Here is a 13,533-nt window from a genome sequence, read left to right as displayed (position 1 = left end):
GATTGGGGTTCGATTCCCAGTCAGGGCACATGCCCGGGTTGTGGGCTCAATCCCCAGTCGGGGGGGTGCAGGAGGCAGCCGATCAATGGCTCTCTCATCATTGATGTTTTTATCTATCTCCCTCTCTGAAATAAACACATATATATATAAATGCAATATGTTACAAGAGTTTGAGTTTCTTGAGAAACTGTAAACAACTGTAAACCTACTTTTGCCTCACCCTGTACATATTCTGTTTAAATGCTGGATTTTTAAGTTATTTTTTATGGTTGTAAAATTAACATACAGTCAACGGAAAAAATCTATAAAACAGATAAAATATTTTTTAAATAGAGGTTGCTTGTGCTCCTTTTCTCACCCTTACCTCTACCTCCTACAATAACATTAGAGCTTTTTTTTTAAAGTATCATATTTAAAATGCTTCTAATAATAGATCTTTAGATGCTATTTTTAAACATTTTTATTCTATAAACTTACATTAAGTTTGTCAACTTTCTTGAGTTTGAGTTTCCTGGTGGACTGGCATTTTCTGTGTCCCCACAGCAGTCAGGAATAGCTGTCTCTACCACAGCCATCAGCTAGAATCCTCTGGACCATTAGCTCCCTGAAGGCTGGCGTGTTTAATTTTGTATTCCCGGAAACTGACACCATCCTGATACATGGTTGAAACGAATGCTGACCAAGTGAATTTTATCTTATTTGCTTTAAAAACAGTTGAATAAAACTTCAAATGCGTGTGTGCCCAAGACTTTCACTGGAGGAAAACAGTCCCTGTAATATTTGCTGGCAGGCCCTCCACCCTGACTCCTGCTTACATCCCCCTGGCCAGGACGTAGGGCAGTCACACTATCTGCGCAAGGCTAGGGAATGCAGTCATTCAGGGTGGTCTAGTAAACCGATGAGGTTGGATAAAAAGATACATGTGGATACATGATTATAAGAATGTGAGTCATTTACAAGATTGATTCTAATTATGGAATAGGTATAAATTTATGAGAACAGTTGTTTTAGATTTACAAGATGCACTGGTACTTTTGACTCTATAGGATTATTTGCTCTTTTATGATGTAGTTCAGAAAGGTATAAGGAACATTTATTTGAAACTACAAAGAAAAAAAAAGTGCTAACCTCCCTTTTTCCATATATGGCTAGAGCATTATAAATAAAAGTTAATAAAATCTGAATATTTACCATATAATTAGTTCTCTCCTGAAATTTTTCCAAATCCAGGAAACCCATTAGACAATTTGAAACTATCCTAAATAATTATGGAGACAAGTGGGGGGCATCTAGGAAAAGGCTTTTTCCCGCCCCCTGAAGAGAAAGTGAAGCCCAGGAGGCTGAAAAGGAATGGATGGAGAAATAAGAGAAAAACCAGGAGATTGTGGCCAATAAAAATGCAACTATCTAGAGGGTGTGATCAACTACCATATGCTGCACAAAATGCCAGTAAAATCCTGAAAAGTACCCACCAATATTTTTAACTTTAGTAATAAAACTTTTCACATATACAAAAGAAAATATAATTTATAGGGAAGGCATAAAATAACCTTTACAAACATTTCTACTCACCCTCCTACTTTGAGAAACAGAACAATACCAGTACCTTTGATGCCTTTTGCCTCTTAGGCCGCCTGCACAGGCCTGTAAAATAGATTGCTACTTTCCTCCTGATGACTGTGTTCTCTGTCTCCCTGTTCAGAACTCCTGATTTGGGGCTGGGCACATTTATTAAGCTTCCTTGCATCTAAAAATTACTAAATTCTAGCCAGACCATGAAGAGAAGTCATGTGTGCAACGTCCAGGAAGTGACCTTCTGAAGGTCACTTCTTCCTTCCCTCTCCCACCTCCCCCCAGGTGGCGGTGAGGCACTGCCCAAAGACCAGGCGGGCAGAGGAGCCTGGTGCCCGCAGCACTACCCACCGCAGAGCACCGCGACCACGCCTCGAGCATTTCCGAACATTTACAAGACAAAGCAAGTAGTCAACTCACATCTCGTTTCTGCCACTCTTGGGGCTTCCGTCCAAGGCAGCTAAGCCTGTATCTCAACTAATACAACGTGCCTCCTTAATCATTCTCTCTCCACTTCCGGAGTCGCTGCTATCCTGAATTTTAATTTTATCACTTTGATTCTCTTTAGAGCTTTTCCAAATAAGTCTATCAGTCCTATAGAATTTACTACTTAAATCTGTATGCTTTAAAAAAATGTATAGACAGAATCATGTTAAGTATATTTTCCTGCTTTATTACTCAAAATTATGTGTATTCAATTCATTATTCTCCTGTTTATAAATATCTAGATAGTTTCTAGTTTTTTTATTATTATGGAGAATGCTAGTGTGAATATCATTATATAGGGATGGGCAAAAGTAGACCTACAGTTCATATGGAAATAATACAAATACATAATATAATAATATTATTTGCATACTCACAACTGTAACTACTTTTGGCCACTCCTGTATTTGTGTCCTGACACATGGGGATAAGAATTTCTCTAGAGTACAGGGACAGAAATGGAATTCCTAGGTTATACAAATGCATGAATGCGCATCTTCAACTTGACCAGGTGATACACCTGCATTACAAAGTAGTTGTAACTAATTAACACTTAAAGAGAGCAGATCTGAGTTCTCACTACTTGAGATTTATGCCAATAGTTATTGTCAAACTTGTGATTTTTGCCAATCTCAGAACATACAAATAAAATCTCATGGTTGAAATCTACATTGCTGTTTACTATTTAAGTTGAGCACCTTTTCATACCTGTAATTGGCCATTCACTTTTCCTTCTTTGGGAACCTACATGTTTTGATGATTTTTTTATTGGGATGTCCTTTTCTTATTGATTCTTAAGTTCATTTTAAACACTCTAGAAAGTTATAAGTCGTTTGTATGTTGTATATATTGCTCCCTGTCTGAGCTTCTTTTCACATTCTTTGTGGTATCTTTCGATCAAGAGACATTCTTAACTTAAATGTTTCCTTTTATAAATATTTACCATAGAGGTGCCAGACCCATTCAATGGGGGGAAATGAGTCTCATCAACGAATGCAGCTGGGACAATTGAATATTCATAATTAGGAAGCAAAAAAAGAAAAAAAAGAAGTTGGACTCCTACCTAACACCATATATGAAAATTAACTCAAAATGGATCAATGACTTAAATATAAGAGCTCAAAGCCATAAATATCTTAGTAGAAAACACAGGAGCAAATCACTATCTTGGATTAAGCAATGAAGTCTTAGGACACCAAAAGCACAAAAAATAACACATAAATTGGACTTCATCAAAATTAAATACTTGTGCATCAAAAACATTATCAGAATATAAAAAGAGGACCTAGAGAATGGGAGAAAATACTTAGAAAATTGATAAGGGACTAGTATCAAGAATATACAAAGAACTCTTACATCTCAATAAAAAGGCAACTCAATTAAAAATAAGCAAAGAAAAAGTAAGCCAAGGACTTGAACAGATATTTCTCCAAAGACGACATACAAATGGCCAACAAGCACATGAAAATATGCTCAGTATCAACAGTCATTAGGGAAACGCAAGTCAAAACCCCAGTGAGGCACTCTCACACACACTAGGACGTCTATAAGAAATAAAAATTAAAAACCCAGAAAATAAATGTTAAGAAATAACAAATGTAGAAATTTTGGGAACATTGCTGATGGGAGTTTAAAATAGTTCAGCTGGTATGGAAACCAGTCTAGTGGTTCCTCAAAAAATTTAAACATAGAATTACCACATGACACTGCATTTCCACTACCCGGTAATATGTGTGTAATTTGCCCCCAGGTTTTAATATAAATAGTTGCATATGAATTGTTCTGTATCTTGGCTTTTTTCCTCAGTAAATGGTACATTTTAGAGGCCTTTTTTCATCAGTTTGTAGAGCTTCCTAATTCTTGTTAATAGTATTCCAGTGTATGGATACTTGTGTATTTAGCCAGTCTCTTGTTAATAAACATTTGGGTTATTTACAGTTTTTGCATTTACAATCAATGTCATAATTATTTCATATCATATATTCATTCACATTTTTAAAAAAAATTTGAGGTGAAACTCACTTTACATAAAATTAACCACTTTCAAGTTAACAATTCTGTGGCCTTTAGTACATTTACAATGTTGTGCAACCATCATCCCTATCTAGTTCCAAAAATTTGTCACTCCAAAATAAAACTCCTCATCCATTAAGCAAGTTCTGCCTATTTCCTCACATCCCCAGCCCCTGGCAACCACCAATCTCTCGTTATGGATTCATCTATTCTGAATATTTCTTATAAATGGAATCATACAATATGTTACCTTCTGTGTCTGACTTTTTTCACTCAGCACAATGTTTTTGAGGTTGAAGCAGATTGTAGCATATATCAGTACTTCATTTTTTATGGCTGAATAATATTCCATTGTATGTATATACCACAATTTGTTTATCAGGTCATTCACTGCTGGACATCTGCACTGTTTCCACCTTTTGGCTACTGTAAATAGTGCTGTTATGAACATGTGTGTATACGTATTAGTTTGAGTGTTTTTCCTTTTGGAGGGATGTGGAGGGATGTATAGGCATACCTGGAAAATACTGTGGGTTCAGTTCCAGACCACTGCAATAAGCAAAACATCACAATAAAGTGAGTCACACAAATATTTTGGTTTCTCACTGCATGTAAAAGTTATTTTTACACTATAGCCTATTAAGTGTGTGATAGCATTACATCTAAAAAAACAATGAACATACCTTAATTAAAAATACTTTATTGCTAAACATGCTAGCCATCTGAATCTCCAGCAAGTCATAATTTTTTTTTTGCTCTTGGAGGGTCTTACCTTAAATTTGTAAAAAAAATGTGATATCTGTGACATGCACTAAAGTGAAGGACAACAGAACAAGGTGTGCCTATAACGAATCCACCCATGTTGCTGCATGTTTTTGTGTGCACTGTGATACGTAATCTCGTTATATGAATATATTACAGTTACTCATACCGTTTATGAATAACGAAAGCTGGAGTGTTTGCAACTTGAAGCTATTACAGACAGTGTTCCCTGAACACTGTATGTGTCCTGCTGATGCGCAACATCACACACTCTTCTAGGATACAATTCTGGAAGCATACTCTTATTACAAGTGTGTTTATCTTCAACATTACTAGAAAATACCAAACCATTTACCAACATGCTGTGCCAGTTACTCTCCCACCAGCACTGTGTTACCACTGCTCTACATCCACACCAATACCTCATATTATTTTACTTTTAATAATTTCCTGCCCGGCGGGCATGGCTCAGTGGTTGAATGTCAACCTATGAACCAGGAGGTCATGGCTCGATTCCCGGTCAGGGCACATGCCCGGGTTGTGGGCTCGATCCCCAGTAGGGGGTGTGCAGGAGGCAGCCGATCAATGACTCTCTCATCATTGATATTTCTATCTTTCTCCCTCTCCTTTCCTCTCTCTGAAATCAATAAAAACATATTTTAAATAATTATTTTTTATTATCTCCCAATCTAGTGGGTTAAGGTGGTATCTTGTTCTTTTAATCTGAATTTTTTCAAATTACCAATGAGTTGGCCACTTTTTTCTATTTGTTGGATGGGCAGAATCTCTCTTTTATGAAAGTGGTACATTCAAGTCTTTTGCTCATTTTTAACTGGTTAACATTTTTCTATTTTAGTAATTCTTATTAGATATTTTAAATATTTTGATATTTGTCAAGATTCAACTGTAGTCATGAAAAAGAATGTATTTTTAACTTCAAAGAAATCTGCAGGAGGACTGGTTACATGTCCACATTCTTCAAATGCATAGCCCTTCTGGAAGAAAGGCAGGAAAAGAAGAGAGGAGCTAATAAAGCAGCCTAGGAATAATAACCACTTTAACAAAATGAGGAGTAAAATACTTCATTCCTTAGAAATGTTTTACTTATTTTTCTTTTATATTGAATTTATCGGGGTGACATTGGTTAATAAAACCATAAAAGATTCAGGTGTACAATTCTATATGCATCATCTGTATATTGTTTGTGTGCTCACCACCCCAAGTCAAGTCTCCTTCCATCACCATTTATCCCCCCATACCCTCTTCTACCTCCCCCGTCCCTTTCTCTCTGGTCATCACCATACTGGTGTCGGTGTAAAAATGCTTTAAGTGATTTTCTTAAAAATATATCTTTATTGGTTTCAGAGAGAGGAAAGGAGAGGGAGAGAGAGTGAGAGAGGGGGAGAGAGGGGGAGAGAGAAATGTCAATGATGAGAGAGTCATTGATCGGCTGCCTCCTGCACGCCCCCACCTAGGGATCAAGCCTGCAACCCGGGCATGTGCCCTCACCGGGAATCGAACCTCGATCTTCTGGATCCTAAGTCGATGCTCAACCACTGAGCCATGCCAGTCCAGCTTCAATGATTTTTAAAAGTAGCTAACTTACACTTTGAGATTCTTTTGCCAAAAATTTTATGAAAATAAACAAAGCTACTACCAGATTTAACATTTTAACAAATATGTTTTTAGAAAAATATTATTAAGCAGTATTTAAACTAGTACTGGCTCAATTTCCCTAAGATTTTTTTTTAATTTTTAAATTTTTTTCAAATACAATTTACATTCAATATTGTTTTGTATTAATTTCAGGTGTACAGCATAGTGGTTAGATAATTATATGCTTTACAAAGTGCTCCCCCAAGATTTTTAAGAAACTAAAGATATAGTATTCCTATTTGTGAAGCAACTCCTGAACTGCATATGCAAGTGATCTATAAACAACAAAGCACTGCATCCATTTATGTATTTATAGATTACCTTCTAAGTAACACAGAAAGTAAATTAATCATTTTAACATGCTAATGTTGATGTGACTACTTAGTACAGGAATGGCAAATAATATAGCATGTCTGTTACCAGTCCTTTCTCAATTGTGGCAAACATTATTAATTAACCATGGCTCTCCCCCAAGCCCAGATATCAACATCTTCCTCAAACAGAGCTTTAGACAGCCAATAGCCACTACCAATCAGCTGCAGCAGGCAAGAAAGATGGGGAATATCTGCTATTCTTTCAACAGTAACTTGAAAGAATTAATACACCACATAAAGGAGAATGGGCTATAAAAAAACCCCTGAGGACCACACAAGTTTAAAGCGATGACTTAAGGTTTGTTTATTTGGGTTCTGAAACATTTCCCTCACCCACTTCACAATGGAACTGACAGAATTATGAGTCAGATTTGGCTCATGTTCTGCTGCTACGTAAATCCTACCTAATAAAAGAATGAATTACCATGAAGACTTGATTTGGGCATTTTACAAAGTGGGCTAAGCGTTATAATTTGCTGTGCCTCTTCTTCCCATCCTCTTTAAAGTTTTTCTTTAATCATATTAAATCAGTTAAGAAGTCGAGTCCTTTCTCCTCTGAAATGTTTCTATAGCAGTCCATTTCATTCTGTCTTTCTAACCTTACGTCTGGACTACTGTAATAGCCTCCTAATGATCTGTTTTTCCAGTCTCTTCCCAGAGCAAGTTGTCCTGTTAAAAGGAACCAAGTCAACCTTTCAAATACATTGATCCTATCACTTCCCCACACCACAACCATCACTGATTCAATTCCTCAGTGTTGTCGTTATCATTGTATATCATCAGCATCGTCATTATTCACAATGAGGAGTCTTATGCCAGGCACTGGGCTGGGTTACATTTCAAATGTGTTACTTATTTAATACCAACACAACTCTATATGGTAGGCCTATTATTTTTTTCTTTATTGCTTAACTGGTGTCTTAATTTGAGGTTACCTAACAACCCTCAACGTAGACCCCAAGTGAAAGACTGCCTAACGGTGGCAGATTTTTCCCACCCCTGTAGCGTGTATTTCCCTTTGTGCAACTGCGTCCTGTCAGTGGAGTCTGTTTCTCCATCTCCTTGGATCTGGGCTGGCCATGTGACTTGCTCTGACCTAGAGAATGCAGTAGAGATGGTGTTACTGAGATGCAGGGTGTAGGCCTCAAGAGACTTGCAGCTTCCTTCCTGCCTTCTTGAAGCACTGTCTGCAAGGGCCACAGGATAAGGCCATTCTAGCTGGCGACTGCAGGAGAGGCCCCAGGGAGAGAGCCAAGTCTCCTCAGCCACAGCCAGCACTACCTGCTAGCAGAGCAGGCGAGGCCAACCTCTCCCAGCTCCAGCAGACTGTAGCCACATGAAGGCAGCCCTACTTTGATGGATGAGAAAACACGGCAGTAAGTGATTTTTACTATACTGTATTAAGAAGTACAACTAAGATTTCACCCAATGTATTTTCTAAAATTCAAGCATAAAACCACTAAAATGTGCTGCCTCCCCATAGGAAATAATTTTTAGGCTCTTTAGGATTTGCTACCTTCCAGATTTATTCACAGTAACATAAAGCATATTCTCAAAGACATGTTATATAAATGCTATAAAGTTAAATCAAGAAGGGGCTAAAGAAGCATATTGTGGCCTAAGAACTCTTTTACCTTTAATTCGTAATTGCAAATGAAACTGTACTTAAAGAAAGCTATTAGCCACATTTACCCTGTGAGACCTTTATACTAGAGAGTTAATCTGGAGCACATGTTCCTATCTTAAATGTGCCTGCCATTGCATTTTCCTGGATCTAGAGATACTTCTATTCTGTAGGCAGACAGAGCAATAGTATACCAAGCACAGATCCTCTAAGAATAAACTAAGGTCCTGGTAATAAACAGGCTTAGACAGCAAAAGATAGGATTCAGCTAACAGAATAAGCAAGCTGAAAACATTAAAACAGCTTTAGAAACTGCATGGAGTTCAAAGCTGTCGCTCTGGACTGACTTCTCAGGAGGAAACAGTCTGGAGCAGCTCACAAAAGATCCAGATCATAGGTGTCACTCAGGCTCATGAGCGAAGGAGTAAGACTTAGCATTAGCACTAAAACTACAAACTTATACTTTATTGAAATGGTGCTAAATATGTGTATTATATTCTACTTTGTGCTTCAGTTTCCCATATCAAATGAGTTATGAATATTAAATAATAAATGCATATAAAGTTTTTGTAAGTTAAAACAGTGCCTGGTATATGATAATTGCTTAATAAATATTAGTTATTATTTGACATTCTCATTGGAGATTAGTATTATAAAAAGAGAAAAATCAAGTGGAAATGCATACTAATTTATGCTTTTTGTTAATTTTGACCAGCAGAGGGGTCAAAACCTCTGCAAATAATAATTCTAAATAATTATTCCAATCCTTATGCCTTTATTTCTCTCATCTTATTGCTTTGGCAGAACAAGTACAGTAACAATTGCCTGTAGAAATGCGGGGAATAGAAAGGGTACATAATAAACTCACAGATCTAAGAGATTTCTAGGCAGAATGTTCAAAATGCCAATTGGTTTCATTTAATTGCCTATGATAAAGTTTGGATAAAGTAGGATGAGCTTAATAAGGACCTGTAATGTTTTCAAGCAGAATTTAGAGGAAATAAGAGCCAAGACTTGCTGGGTTCAACAATAATACTGTTTCTTGTTTCCAGCCACTCCAGACAACAAAAGATTCACACAGTAAGAAATGACTTCTATTCAAAGATCAAATCCAGGGAACTGTCAGTAAAACTGGGACCTTGATCTCAAGAGTAAGACTGTAGTACCTTTGTTAGACCTTAGAAAGGTTTGAGGCTATTTGATAGGTCTGCACCTAGTCAAGAGGCTTCTAGGAATCTCAAAGGTGTGCCCCAATGACCTTCTCTTCTAGACCCAAAGTGCTTCTTAGTATCTGAAGGGCATTATCGATAGCACAGTGGCCTCATACAAAGTCCAAAATCAAGAAGAGACTTATAGAATGAAAGGGCCTCTGGGCCTTTACCTTCTACAGACAGGAAGCACATCTATGCAAAAAGGGCTCTTTTTTAAGGAAAAGAAAAGACAACTCAGAGAATGCAGAGAAGACACCAGAGGGCAGAGCTAAGATTTACAAAGAACCATTTGCATAGGCACAGGCCCACATCAATGACCCTGCAACATGTTCCTAATGGTGTATTTTAGAACTACTACATTACTCCCATTTCCCCATCTGAGCAGTATCTATTCTGATCACCCCTGTCTCATTGTGTGCTGGATATGTGTAAAGCAAATAACTAATAACATTAGTTCACAAGTCTTTCAATCCAGAGGACCCATACTTGAGGAGCTGTACCCAAAGAACCACACCTGAGAAGCCACACAAAAAAGTCTCAGTTCAGGTACCTGGACATGATGTAAGATGATGAAATTCAAGGCTTTAAGCCTGAGCCGAATGAGGTAATGGGATGGGACATCAGAGTTCTTTGGGAGAAGAGGTTAATACTTCCCTCAGAACTGCAAATCTAAAATACTATTTTCTATCCACAGGTAGTTAAATCCACAGCTGTGAAGAAGCTCAACTGTATTTTCGATCCTCAGTTCAAAATCCACATATGTGGAGGGCCAACTTACATTAAACATGGATTTTCAACTGTGAGGGCATCCTTTCTCTTGAAGGATGGTATGTGTTGGTAGCTGAGTAGCTCTATCAGTCCATTTCCTGCCTATAAAATTTTGGGGTTCCAACAACTTCCATTCATTTGGTCCATCTCTGTCCCTTTCAGTCTAAGCTGGTAGTGTTTCTGTTGTTATAACATGTTTAAAAACCATGTGGGTCTCCCCTGTATGTTAAGATGATCCATGTCATTAAACAAGTGGGTTCTCCCCAGATATTTTCAGAGTAACCCAATCTCCATTCCTGGCTTCTGCTAAGATGGTTGATTGGATCCCTGAGTCACATGCCTAATCTCTCCAGCAAAAGTTTGTCCACACACACCTTTGAGTTCTTTCCAGAGCATGCCATAGCATTTTTTGCAACAGAATGAGATTTTCCAAATTATCAAGTTCTGGTTCCTTTTTGCTCAACAATCCCTCAGTCTATGAATTTTCTCTCATATTTTACTATGAACAACAAGGAGAAATCAATAGTGCAAATTCCACACTATGCCTGATAATTTCCTTAGCTAACCATCCAAGAGTTCAATGCTTACAACTTCTATTTTCCACTTAACAGTAAAATATTACTCAGCCAAGTTTCTACCACTTTATACCAAACATTCATATTTCTAGTAACATTCTGTTCACAACAACGTATGTATTTTCTAAGATGGCAGCACCGTTGTCTTCTATTCTCACTTCCATATATACACACATACACACTCAGATTTGAGAAAGAGAAACAGGGATTTGTTGCACTTATTTATGCGTTCATTCTTGTATGTGCCCTGACAGGGAACTCAAAACCACAACCTTCTTCTACAATTTTAGGTTACTTGTTAAAGCAGCACCCTACTTTCAGGTACCAAAATGTATTAGTTTCCTAGGGCAACCATAACATTTTGTCACAAGCTGGGTGCTTAAAACCAAAGAAATTAATTTCTTACAGTTCTAGAGGCCAGAAGTCCAAAAATAAGGTGTTAGCACAATCACACTCCCTTTGCAATATATAGGAAAGAACTGTTCCTTGCCTATTTCAGTTTCTGGTGGCTCCTGGCATTCCCTGGCTTGTGGTAGTATAACTCCAACCTCTATCTGCATCCTCATATAGACTTTTTATCTGTCTCTGTGCCCCAATCTCTCTCCTTTCTCATATGAGGACACCAGTCACAGGATTCAGGGCCCAACCAAATCCAAAATGATCTTATTTCAAGATCACTACTTTAATCACATCTACCAAGACTGACTTTCCAAATAAGGTCACCATATTCGTTTGCTAGATCTGCTATAACTGTTTCATAGTTCTGAGAGCAAGAAGTCAGATGAAGGTGTCAGCAGGATTGATTTTTTGAGAACTGTGAAGAAGAATCTGTTCCACGCCTCTCCCCTAGCTTCTGGATTTTGCTGCCAATCTTTGGTGCACCTTGGTTTATAGAAAAATAACTCTGATCTCAGTCTTCATCTTTATATGGCATTCACCCTATGTGCATGCATCTGTGCCCAAATTTTCTTTTTTATAAGGACACTAGTCATATTAGGGTCCACCCTAATCACCTCATCTTAACTAATTATGTCTGTAACAACCCTATTTTCAAATAAGCTCACACTCTCAGGTACTAGGGTTTAGGACTTCAACAAATAAGTTCTTGCGGACACAATTCAATCCATGACAGTATTTCATTCCACTGTCTTTGGCTTGCATGGTATGTGTTTTTTTAAGTTAAGTTTTATTTCTCAGTTACAGTTTACATTCAATGTTAATTTATATTAGTTTCAGATGTACAACATAGGGGTTAAATAATCATATACTTTACAAAGTTTTCCCCTGATATTTCCAGTACCCAGCTGGAACCACACATAAAAATATGTAACGCTTCACAAATCTGTGTGCCAACCTTGTGCTAATCTTCTCTGTATCACTACAATTTTAGTGTATATGCTGCCGAAGCAAGCATTCTTTCAAGGTTTCTGATGAGAAGTCTGAGAAGTCAGCTGTAATTCTTACCCTTGCTCTTTTACAGGTAAGATATTTCTTTCTGCTTTTTTTTTCTTCAAGATTTTCTGTCTTTGGTCTTCTGCAGTTTGAGTATTTTATGCCTACGTGTTTATTTTTTGGTTTTTATCCTGCTTGATGTTCTCCTGCTTGAGATTCCTGGATACGTGGCTTGGTGCTTGTCCTAAACTTTGAACAATTCCCAGGTACTATGACTTCAAATAGTTTTTCTGCTCCATTCTCTTTTCCTCCTCCTACTATTTCAATTACATATTTGATACACTATTGAAATTACCCCCAAATTCTTGGATGTGCTGTTCTGGGTTTTTTCCATTCCTTTTTCTCTTTGCATATTAGTGTGTAAAGTTTCTATTAACCTTTCTAAGCTTGCTGATTCTTCCCTCAGCCATGTCCGGTCTACTGATGAGCCCATGAAAGGCATACTTTATTTAGGTTACAGTGTTTTTTATTTTGAGCATTTACTTTTGATTCTTCTTACAGGTTCCCATCTTTCTGTTTACATTACCATCTGTTCTTGCATGTTTTATACTTCATCCATTAAGAACTTTAACATATTAATCATAGTTATTTAAGAGAATTCCAGCATCCTGGTCATACTTCAGCCTGGTTCTGATGATTCTTCGTCTCTTCAGAGTGTGTTTTTCCTAGCATGCCTTGTAATTTTTTGTTGAAAGCTGGACACAATGTATCAACTAACAGGACTGAGATAAACAGGCCCTGAGATGTTATGTTAACCTGGCTAACAGTTGGACTGCTTTTAATGTCTGCTATAGTTGTAGGTGCCAGAGGCCTCAAATTCCTCTAGTGTCCTTGTTTTTGTCTCCGCTGTTGACTTTTCAACTCCTTAGAAAGAGTCTATGCCTTACAGATGTAATCCAGTTATACTGGAATCCTGTTGGTGTGCTGGAGAGGAAGCATGTCAACTACAGCAGCATGATGTAGTATACTCTTAAGATTAAATCTCAGTCTTTGAGTGACCTTAACAAGTGTTCCTTTCTTTTTTTAAACATATTTTTATT

The 13,533-nt window shown here is 37.4% G+C and overlaps 1 protein-coding gene, 1 long non-coding RNA gene and 1 pseudogene across 4 annotated transcripts in view; 1 reads left to right on the top strand and 2 right to left on the bottom strand.

Annotated features, from left to right (window-relative positions):
- The window catches only part of KANSL1L (KAT8 regulatory NSL complex subunit 1 like), an 80,422-nt gene that overhangs the window by 18,544 nt on the left and 48,345 nt on the right, over positions 1-13,533 (bottom strand). The window lies entirely within an intron of this gene.
- LOC107524728 (uncharacterized) overlaps positions 6,650-13,533 on the top strand; it is a 46,930-nt gene continuing 40,046 nt past the window's right edge. For both annotated transcript variants that reach the window (XR_001601998.2, XR_001601997.2), the window contains exons 1-2: positions 6,650-10,525; positions 12,432-12,521. This is a non-coding gene — a long non-coding RNA (uncharacterized LOC107524728). The remainder of the gene's footprint in view (positions 10,526-12,431; positions 12,522-13,533) is intronic.
- LOC148092563 (U6 spliceosomal RNA) lies at positions 12,360-12,455 on the bottom strand (annotated as a pseudogene).

The sequence above is a fragment of the Miniopterus natalensis genome, chromosome 8 (genome assembly GCF_054644295.1).
Source record: "Miniopterus natalensis isolate mMinNat1 chromosome 8, mMinNat1.hap1, whole genome shotgun sequence".
NCBI classification, from domain to species: domain Eukaryota; kingdom Metazoa; phylum Chordata; class Mammalia; order Chiroptera; family Miniopteridae; genus Miniopterus; species Miniopterus natalensis.
The sequence above is the reverse complement of the archived record's forward strand: the minus strand, read 5'-3'. Positions and strand labels throughout refer to the sequence as shown.